We start from the raw sequence: 11,007 nt of genomic DNA, 5'->3' as shown, positions 1-11,007 counted from the left end.
TTAACTGCTTTAGATTTTTTTGCTTGGTATGATAAAGATGATATTGACTTTGTATAAATCTGGAAATGGGCTGTTTAAATGTTGAACAACAACTTTAGTAAGTTACATTATTTTAGCTTGGTATGATAAAGATGATATTGACTTTGTATAAATCTGGAAATGGGCTGTTTAAATGTTGAATAACAGCTTTAGTAAATTACATTATTTTGTTTTTGTTCTGTCTGTCAGACAAGAATGAGAGTTAAAAGTTAAAACTGCCTTAGAATAACCAAAGTTTTCTTGTGATGGGTTAGTCAGTAGAGCATTGAAAAATATAGTTAATTGTTATTAGGAACAATGGTATGTGTTTGTGTGTGTGAGGAAGAATATTTCTGGAAAGTATGAACAAATATTCAAAGGAATTTATTCATTTTAATAATTATTGCTTCTTTTTTGTGGTTGAAATTACTGAACTATGTTTATATATAATGTAAGTTGTTTTATATGTGGAAATATCTGTTAGCCGAGTTCTTGCACAGATTTTAAAATATAACGTTGATAAACGGAAACATTGGCACATGTAGATATGTAGATCTTGAAAGTAGAGTTGTTCAAAACTTGAAAATAGCGTTGATAACTCGACCAATTGTTGGTTAAGATATTGCAAAGGAAATATCTGCTGAACATTTTTGCCAGACACTAGTAAAAGCACCATATTTTTGCACTTCAAACTTGTTTCACTCCTTCTGCATAATTTTTGGATAATGTTTTTCTTTATGTAAAGTAACTATGTAGCTTCATGTATATATGTACCGTATTTTTCAGAATATAAGACGCACCCTTATTTTGAAGACAAAGTTTTGGGGGAAAAAAGCTACAGTTGCATTTGAAAGATTTTTACTGAACAAAAATTCAATTTGATACTTTAAAAATTATTACATATTGTTCTAAACACAAAAGAGCTCAAAACATCAAAATATGAAAATACTGTAATTATCAAAAGAGGTTTACTGTTATTTAGTTTGGTTCAAAACCTACAAAATCTTCATTGCTTTCACTTTATTTTTTTTTGTTATTTAGGGAGCATTATAAATAGTTATGTTTTTAAAAGAAAAAAACTATTATTGTTATAAATAACACATTCAATTGAACTAAACTATGCATGCCTACTTATGGCTTGTGTATATCATATATATACATATATATTATTTATACCTTCGGTGTATAGGACGCAAGCAGATTTTGACATCAAATTTTGGGGTAAAAAAGTACGTCTTATACACCGAAAAATACGGTAATTATGATCCCATAGCATAGCAATTATTGACCAGTCATTGTCTACCATGTGACATTATCTTTATCTTGATATCCTATTACCAAAAATTATTTCATTTTCTTTTCAAACTTTCATGAAATTTAAAGATATGTTTTTGTGCTTGTTACTTGAGAATCTCTTGGACTGTGACTTCTGAATAGTTACTAGTACTGTAGTACTGTTGAGGTTTCAACTTACTTTACATATTTAGTACTTCTCAAGTTACTGGAATGTCTCTTTCTCATGTTAAGTATTTGGTTTGTCTTTTATCTTTCTCACATGATGACAATTCCTTAAGATTTTTGGTCTTTTCAAAGTGATTTATCCTGCTTTTTGGATCTGGCTAGTCCTGAAGAAGGAGGGTGGTAGTTTTGATCACTGCATTTCTTGAGGCACAGATAATGAGCTATTATCTGAACTTCTCAGATTCTTTAGAGGACTGTTTTTTCTGTGTGTGGGAGAGTATAATTTGAGGCAAGAAGCTATTAGATCAGCAGTGTGTGTGTGTGTGGTCTATATTGCTTTTTTTTCAAATATTGTACTACAATCAGAGATTTTTCTGAGGCATTTGACTGATTCTATCAGTTCGTGTAGTTATGGTATAAATGCCAAAAGCCAGAGAAATATTGGGAAGCTAAAAAAATTGGTATTAAAACAAGTTAACTGCAGGTGTTTTTGTTTTTTTTACACATTCATCATAAACATGTGTCTCATTCTGAGCTGCAATGGACAAATTAAGAAAAAAAATGCAGCTATCTTATTTTTTATAACAGTTTCTTTAGTTCCTATGTGTGTGTGTGTGTCATTTAGTCAGTTCCTTTCTTCTTGTTGGTTTGGCAGATATTCATCCAGGAATTTGACTCAACAATCTTCCAGCTGTGAGAATTTGTGTTTAAACTCCATTCCTTCACTATAGCTGCATACTTGTGGCTTCTCAAGTCATAGGTTTGATAGAGGGAAAATTGCAAAACAGTGGATAAAAATTGTAACTAATCCTTGAAGATTTTTTCTTTGTCTGGTTGGGAGATTCTTCCACCTCTTACTTTCAGTTTTCTTGTTTTTTCTTCTGTATTTTATCTTTCTCTTCTCAAAGAGAAGGTTCATTCACTTCTTCTCAGTGGTGCCAAAAGTTAAAGTTATGGCTCGAGATGCAGAATTATTCCCAGTTTTTATTACTTATTTCAAAATATATTTGGGATTGGTGTCTGGTTTTGGATCTGCCCTAGTTATATGTGATTTTAACTCTTTCTTTCGACTTTGAGGAAGGATTGGTGGATGTCCAGGGTCAATGTAGTTAACACTTATTTTCATGTTTCAAAACATCTTTAGTTTCATCAATTCCTTTTTTTTCGTTCAGGGCTAAATGCTTCAGTTTCTGACCTTTATTTTGGTCCTTTTTTTCTGTTAATATGGGTGATGATAGCCATGGCATCATTCCTTCATCATTAGGGTATTAATTTTAATCACTATATGGATGAATGGTTGTTTCTTTTTTTCCACCCAATCACAAACCAAGAGGGATACAAAGTTCTCCCTCAAGTTTTTTGCCAATCAGGATTGGACAATAAACCTGTCCAAATAGCACTGACATCATCCTCAATGTTGGAAATATCTGTGGTTCTTGTATCATATTTTTTTTCTGTAAGAGATATTTACAGCTTATGTCTTTGAGGATATTTATTTGGTATATCAAGTTTGACAGGTTTTACTTCTCCACATTGTTTCTGCTGAACAGGTCTTTTCTAACTAAAGCTCTGATATGAATATACCACATGTCACTTTCCTGTGATATTTCCTTCACACTTGCAAAGTTTTCATAATCCGGTTTGTAGCAGAATTTATCAAGAGAGCTATCTGCTGACTCATGGAATATTATATTGTTACGCCTCCAGTCATTAGTTAATTTTCCGCAAATTCTTTCCGACTAAACTTTAGCAACACAAGTCCTTTCTTAAATAAAACTGGTTTATTCTTTCCAAATACAACTTTACGATACACTTAATTCCAACAGTCGCTCTATAACAAACGCTATAACTCACGTCTCATGTGGCCAACAATATTCTCCACATACATTCAATTACTCATTACCTCGTTGTCCCGTCACGTTGTGAACGTCTTATATATACCAGACTACCCCCAATCTAGTAGTCTCCCGATAATTCATGAAGGTTCGAGAAGGACGTGGCGTGATACTAGTCACGTGACCTCGCTGACACAACAATATCCTACTTTATGACAATCACACGGAGCAGAAAGAAAGTGGATTGTAAGATTAGTTTTTGCATTTTGAGGCTGATTTATTTCTGTCAAAGAAGAACCCAAAATACGAAGTTTGTCCCCATCTTTGTTGTCACCCTTCACATCATTTAGAGTGCTGATCTTGTGTGTTGATTGTTTTAGCATTATCATTATCAACAATTTTCAGTCCCTTCCACCTGAAAAGGCCTCAGTACAGAAGACAAAACGTTGTTCCACTCTAGAAACAAGCAGGATGAGTCCATTAGAGCTAAAACTCTATGATCCACATTATTTAATGCAGATGAGTTTGTATGTAAACAGATGTGGAGGGGATCAAGAGGCAGAAGAGAATGCATAATAACATGGTTGAAGAAGGTTAGCCTGAGTAAGGAGACTAGGTTTGTCTCTGGTGTATATTGGCATTGTGTAAATCCCTCAGACCTGGTTTCAATGGAACTTTTCTTCTATTTAAATGGTTCAATCCATCTAGAAGGTTTAATGATCATGTGTAACCATAAAATGCAAAGTCTTCTTTGATAAACTGACATTGTTTATAACTGAAGAGTCTCTGAAACTGTCTTAACAAGTAAATGGAGAGTGAAGGAGTTGAAGCTACAAATGATGATGTAATGGCATTGTAAAATACTATTATGATATGGCAGAGGAAGAAGAAAAGAAAGATGCTGAACCTTCCCTGGCTGTTTACAAATAGTAAAAGAAAAGGAGTCACTGAGTGACTGGCAACATCAGACACTCAACCAGAGGGGCGACAGCTCCCTGCAAGTCACTACTGCTGAGAGTGAGAGACAAGTTACAGCAGTTAAGATAACTTTCTGACCTGTAGCATGTGTGTGAATGAGATCAACAGCAGAAATGGAATTGTGGTTCTTTATAATTTCAAGTATGAGACTCACACAATTCCTAGAGTGGTGAGTGATGATACTAGTGAGTGTAGAACATAAGCAGCTAAGAACTGCTAACAATAGCGAGGATTCATGGAACATCAATGATGCTGATGATAGTGAGGATTCATGGGAATTATTCCTGTGTTTATGGTCCACTGATGAGAAAGAGAGATGTTCAGGTACTTGCATAGGTGTATCATGGAGAACTTGATTTTACCTGATAGTTGCCAATAAATTTATCCTGAAGCAGATGGAAGAATAAGCCTGCATATGGAAACTCATTATACATAGACTTTTTTATCTCACTTTCAACTTTTGTTTGATTTATATTTCAACTGTGAAATCTGAGGTTAATGTTACCACTTCGGGTATCCTACCTTCTACTAGCACTATTTCACAGGCTGCAGGTGGAGAGATCCGTCATTCAACTTATCTGTGATTATCTGCCAAGAAGTTGATAGTTATATGGGGCAGTCTTCTTCTTTTGAACACGCTGAACCTGTTCAGGTCAACGAGGATTTTGATAGCCATTTTCCACCATCGGATTTTGCCGTGTCTTTTTATGTCCCACCTGCAGAATCAGCTAGGCCTAATATGGTGTTTTTAGACGTAATTTCTAAGATATGTGATGTTTTTGTCCATTTCCCAGATTTCTTATGTTCCCATCCTTCTTTATTGCATGATATCTCTTCATCTCAATATTTAATTCTACCACCCTTCCCAGATATTTGGGTTCATGCTGAGCAACTTGCTTCACAATTGGTTGAGGGTGCCAACATGCCTCACTCTCTACAGGCTACGGATCAGTTTGCTTTAGTTTACCATTAGACTGACTGTCCGTTTCTTGTCTCTCAGCAGTTGGGATCAATTTTACCCATGTGGTGGGTGGTACCTGATAAACCTGTGCATTTATCCAATGCTCAGTTTTCCCACCTTCTTTTACCCTTACTCTCCTTCTACAGTATTTGTCTACTATCCATCTCCTTTCCAAGGCAATCCAAAAGAGGTCCTGAGGGTTTTTCAAGGGACAGCCTCTCCCTAATTACCTCCATGTTGACTCATTTGCCATCTTTGGCTCTCGCATTGCATATGTGGTTTCTCTGTTGTTGGAATTTCTTTGGTCTAGATGACCTTGTCCTAGGTTCATTTACTGCCTCCTTATCTTAGGGATTTACAAATGGCCCTCTTTCTTTGGTGGTCTGTTTTTGGTGATGTACCTAAGAATTTGGAATCATGTGTGGAGTCTGTATATGACACCTTACTTTATCCTTGGCATTTCATCTTCATCATCCTTTGGACCAAACATGCTCGCCCTTTCAGCCGTGGGGCTTTATTATGTGCTGGTCAATCCACTATTCGTTGGTAAAAGAGTAGCCCAAGCATTGGCGGTGGGTAGTGATGACTAGCTGCCTTCCCTCTAGTCTTACACTGCTAAATTAGGGATGGCTAGCACAGATAGCCCTCATGTAGCTTTGCGTGAAATTCAAAACAAAAAAACAAATCTTCCACACTGAAAACCGGTGCTTCCATTTTCTGCTAACACTCAAAGTGATAGTTCAGTAGAATTGAATCGAAAGAGTGACATGCATCAAGAGAGTGTCTCTCTCTTATTGGTGAATAGTTGTTGCATTATAATTTGCATGAGATACGCATTTGAATTAGTCAATTCCAAATGGGTGAGTGTTTTTATATTTTTTGCATATAGAGGGCAGCATTGAACAAGAATAGCTATTTATGTGAGAGGAGGTAAGTATCTATCGGAAATACATTTTCAGTATAGGAAAATTATAACATCAGGTAAACAAACATCAAGCTCTGGTCACTGTTATGTTGTCAGGGGTCACGAGAGGAGATGACAACTTGTGAGGTTATTTACAACCATATTTACTGACTGGCATGGATGATACTTTATTCTATGTGCAATTAATAATTTAAGGTTTCTGTTGTAGTGATTGAATGGTAAAGTTTTATCTACAGAAGTTGCTTATGCCTCTTGGTTAGAACAGCATCAAAACCACTATATACTGACAAACATGGAAGTAGCAACAGTGTGTTTTATTTTAGTGCTAAGGAAACCCATTTGAAATGCTGCAGCAAAAATCATTTATATTTTGTATGAAGCTTACCATAGAGAAAATATTTAATTATAAAATGTCATTATTGTAATTTTCATTCATAAAGCAATTTTTTTGTTCATAAAAATCAAAACATTTTCCGTATAGTTAACTTCCCTGAAACATTAATTCTCTCTAGCAATGCCAGAAAGTGGTAGTCCTGGACCTTCTTGTCTCTGTGGAGGCCAAGCGAATATACAAGCTGTTCTAAGGCCTAGTGTGTGGCTTCCAGGAGTGCGGTTCCCTCATCAGTACCAAGAGACTTGGCGTCTAGCTGCTAACCCAACTGTGTGTTCCCAAGCAGTGGTGGAGGCAGTGTCCAACATAAACCAACAAGATAATAAAGGGAAGTACTACCAAATCAACAGAGTGAAAGTTGATGACACCTCTGCATTTGTAAGGATTCTGTGCTTTACCCGAATGCGATGGGTGGATGTGGTAGAAATGAAAATAACATGTGAATTAGATAAAGGTAGTAACATTGTGGTCAGAAGCTTTTCCAGTGGGATCCTTCCTGTTTGGATTCCTGCTTCTTTCATCTTCAGTTGTTTCCTGTTTATTGTGCCTTTTTATGACAAAGGAAGGAATGCTCTGTGGTTAAAAACAATCCGAGATGCACTGAGCATAGAAGTAAGTGTTTGTAGTGGAGGGAGAAAGTGCTGAACATGGAAGCATTTGTAGTGGATGATGAAAGTGTTGATTTTCTGCAATACAACTTACCATAAATGAATTACTCTTGACTCATTAATTTATCCAGTTTACAGTGTATATCTTATATGATGTATGTGTTTTTGTTATGATTCTTCATTGTATAACAAGGGAAAATAAATGTTGTATAATTGAATAAAATGAAAAAGTCATGCATACAAAACAGTGTCAAAGTTAATGACAAAGATTAGAGAAAAAGAAATTTTCTACAGAAATGAATGTTTTGGTGTGTTGTTTGTTTGAAGCACATTAATTTTGGTTTATAATTGTGACATTTTATTAAAACTTACAATGACTTGTATAACTAGAGAGCTTACATATTTTTTTATAGTTGATGAACATTGGAATTAACTTTTGGCCTGTACAGGTTATATTATATTCTTTACAAATATGTGATGATATTTCAGTAGTCTGTGGTATTTATAAGTTTGTTTTGAACTGTTAATGTGTGGTAGCATTACATGGAAATGTGATTATTTATATTGATGATATCACAGAAGTCTGTTTTTTATAGTTTTCTGTTATATGGTAGCATTGCTTGAAAGTGTGGTTATTAATGTTGACGGTAATATTCCATAAGAGTGTTGTATTTACAAATTTGTATTATAATGGTAGCATTACTTGGAAGTGTGGTTATTTATGTTGATGGTGATATTCCATAAGTCTGTGGTATTTATAAGTTTGTATTATAATGATAGCTTTACTTGAAAGTGTGTTATTCATGTTGATGGTAATATTATGGAAGTCTGGTACTTATAAGTTTGTATTATAATAACAGCATTACTTGGAAGTGTGGTTATTTATGTTGATGGTAATATTACACTTTCAAGTAATGCTACCATTATAATAAAAACTTATAAATACCACAAACTTATGGCATATTACCATCAACATGAATAATCACACTTTCAAGTAATGCTACCAGTATAATATAAACTTATAAATACCAGACTTCTGTAATATTACCATCAACATGAATAACCATACTTTCAAGTAATGCTACCATTATAATACAAACATATAAATACCAGACTTCTGTGGTTATTCATGTTGATGGTCATATTCCATAAGTCTATGGTATTTATAAGTTTGTATTATAATGGTAGCATTACTTGAAAGTGTGGTTATTCATGTTGATGGTAATAATACAGAAGTCTGGTACTTATAAATTTGTATTATAATGATAGCATTACTGGGAAGTGTGGTTATTCATGTTGATGGTCCACCATTATAATACAAACTTATAAATACCATAGACTTATGGAATATTACCATCAACATGAATAACCACACTTTCAAGTAATGCTATCATTATAATACAAACTTATAAATACCACAGACTTATGGCATATTACCATAAACATGAATAACCACACTTTGAAGTAATGCTAACATTATAATACAAACTTATACATACCACAGACTTATGAAATATTACCATCAACATGAATAACCACACTTCCAAGTAATGCTATCATTATAATACAAACTTATAAATAAAACAGACTTATGGCATATTACCATAAACATGAATAACCACACTTCAAAGTAATGCTACCATTATAATACAAACTTATACATACCACAGACTTATGAAATATTCATTACTTGAAAGTGTGGTTATTCATGTTGATGGTAATATTACAGAAGTCTGGTATTTATAAGTTTGTATTATACTGGTAGCATTACTTGAAAGTGTGATTATTCATGTTGATGGTAATATGCCATAAGTTTGTGGTATTTATAAGTTTGTATTATAGTGGTAGCATTACATGACAGTGTGGTTATTCATGTTGATGGTCATATTCCATAAGTCTATGGTATTTATAAGTTTGTATTATAATGGTAGCATTACTTGAAAGTGTGGTTATTCATGTTGATGGTAATAATACAGAAGTCTGTGGTATGTATAAGTTTGTATTATAATGATAGCATTACTGGGAAGTGTGGTTATTCATGTTGATGGTAATATTTCATAAGTCTGTGGTATGTATAAGTTTGTATTATAATGGTAGCGTTACTTCGAAGTGTGGTTATTCATGTTTATGGTAATATGCCATAAGTCTGTGGAATTTATAAATTTGTATTATAATTATAGCATTACTGGGAAGTGTGGTTATTCATGTTGAGGGTAATATTACAGAAGTCTGGTACTTATAAGTTTGTATTATTGTAACATTCATACACGTGTCTGGAAGCACATGTACATATATATTTATTTATGTACATAGATTCTCACATGCATGTATCTTTATTATACGTTATAACATAAAATAATAACATGAATTGGAATACCTCTGGCTCCAACAAAAATTACATTTTTAATCTTCTGGAGTTGCACCACGCAGGCAATGTTTTGATTCGTGGTACTGTAATGTATTGCCATGTCAGAGTTATCAAGTTCAACACATTTTTATTTTCAGGCATCATAAAATGAACAATTACCAATAGCATTCAGCTAAACTAGGACTTTTCAGTTAAACTTATCATAAGTTAGAGTTAATATTTGTGATGCTACTACATTATGTATCAATGAACACTCGAATGAAAAACAACTCCCCTGCTGCCATGAAAGAGGCATGCACTTTTCAGGTGTAACAGGAAAGATCCAGCAAGGATCATGCAGTATTCTCTGCAGACTACTTGGAACTTAGCTAGGTCAATTGAGTGATCTTCGTGAAACATCTCTTATTTTTCATCTTAGAAAAATGATTTAGTATTTCAGAAAGCAAGGATTGTAAAAGTCATTCAACCGAGTTTTTGTGCGTCTAGCCACCATTCATTCGGGCAAACTCTTAATGGTTTAGGTATATCTACAGACACCTGCTATACTAACTGTGTTAATCGAGTAACATCTGAAGAACATCTCTTACAGTAAATTCTGTGAAATATTCCAGAAAGTAAGAGTTGTAAAGTCCTTTTAATGCAGTTAACAAACCATCATATTTTGATGATTTAGTGTAATAACAATTCCTGGCAGGTATTAAGGAAGTTAGCTAATTAATTAATTAGTTACATGGGGTGTTCGAGAATTGCTATTCCTCCTTCGCCTCACTCACGATTTGAGTTTTCTAACTAATAGCTATCGCTTCCGTTTGTATAACTGGTGATGCACTGGACATTACACCTACTGGTTTGTGGTAGTCAAGTTAAATCATACAATGTTATGCATATATTACATGGTGAACACCACTTGATTGCTTCGAAAGCAAGTAGCGACACTTCCTTTCGGTCAATGATCCTACAATCAATACTAGATGTAATCTGTTACGTCTCTGGTCGTTTGTTAATTTCCTGTATAATTTCTTTCGGATGAAACTTTAGCGATACAAGTCCTTTCTTAAATAAAACTAGTATATTATTTCTCAGCACAACTTTGCAATACACTTAATTTCCACAGTCACTTTAACTTCAACACACGCTATAATTCACAACGATTCACGCACTTTACTTACAGTCACTACCGCACTTGACTCAATTGTCTGTCTGCAATTATCTATATCGTCACTTAATTTGCCGGATTATATGTACAAAAATAGAGGGCACGTAGAGAAAACTAGAGTGCCAAGAACAGACATGATCTTTCCAGAATCTCATGACAAGAATACCGCATATGTAGTAACCTCCGAGACTTCAGGAAGGGACGTGAACGTTCGAGAATATGACGTGTTACTAGAGTCACGTGACCGCCGCTGTCGTAACACTACCCCTTCCTTAGTATTGTTCGTCCCGAACAATAGCCACTTAC

At 34.3% G+C, this 11,007-nt stretch overlaps 1 long non-coding RNA gene across 1 annotated transcript in view; it reads left to right on the top strand.

Annotated features, from left to right (window-relative positions):
- LOC111089558 overlaps positions 1 to 6,838 on the top strand; it is a 10,728-nt gene extending 3,890 nt beyond the window's left edge. The window contains exon 2 of the long non-coding RNA XR_002613801.1: positions 6,691 to 6,838. This is a non-coding gene — a long non-coding RNA (uncharacterized LOC111089558). The remainder of the gene's footprint in view (positions 1 to 6,690) is intronic.
- Positions 6,839 to 11,007: the final 4,169 nt, after the last annotated feature.

This window comes from Limulus polyphemus, unplaced genomic scaffold (assembly GCF_000517525.1).
Source record: "Limulus polyphemus unplaced genomic scaffold, Limulus_polyphemus-2.1.2 Scaffold6617, whole genome shotgun sequence".
In the NCBI taxonomy this organism is placed as follows: Eukaryota; Metazoa; Arthropoda; class Merostomata; order Xiphosura; family Limulidae; genus Limulus; species Limulus polyphemus.
The sequence above is the reverse complement of the archived record's forward strand: the minus strand, read 5'-3'. Positions and strand labels throughout refer to the sequence as shown.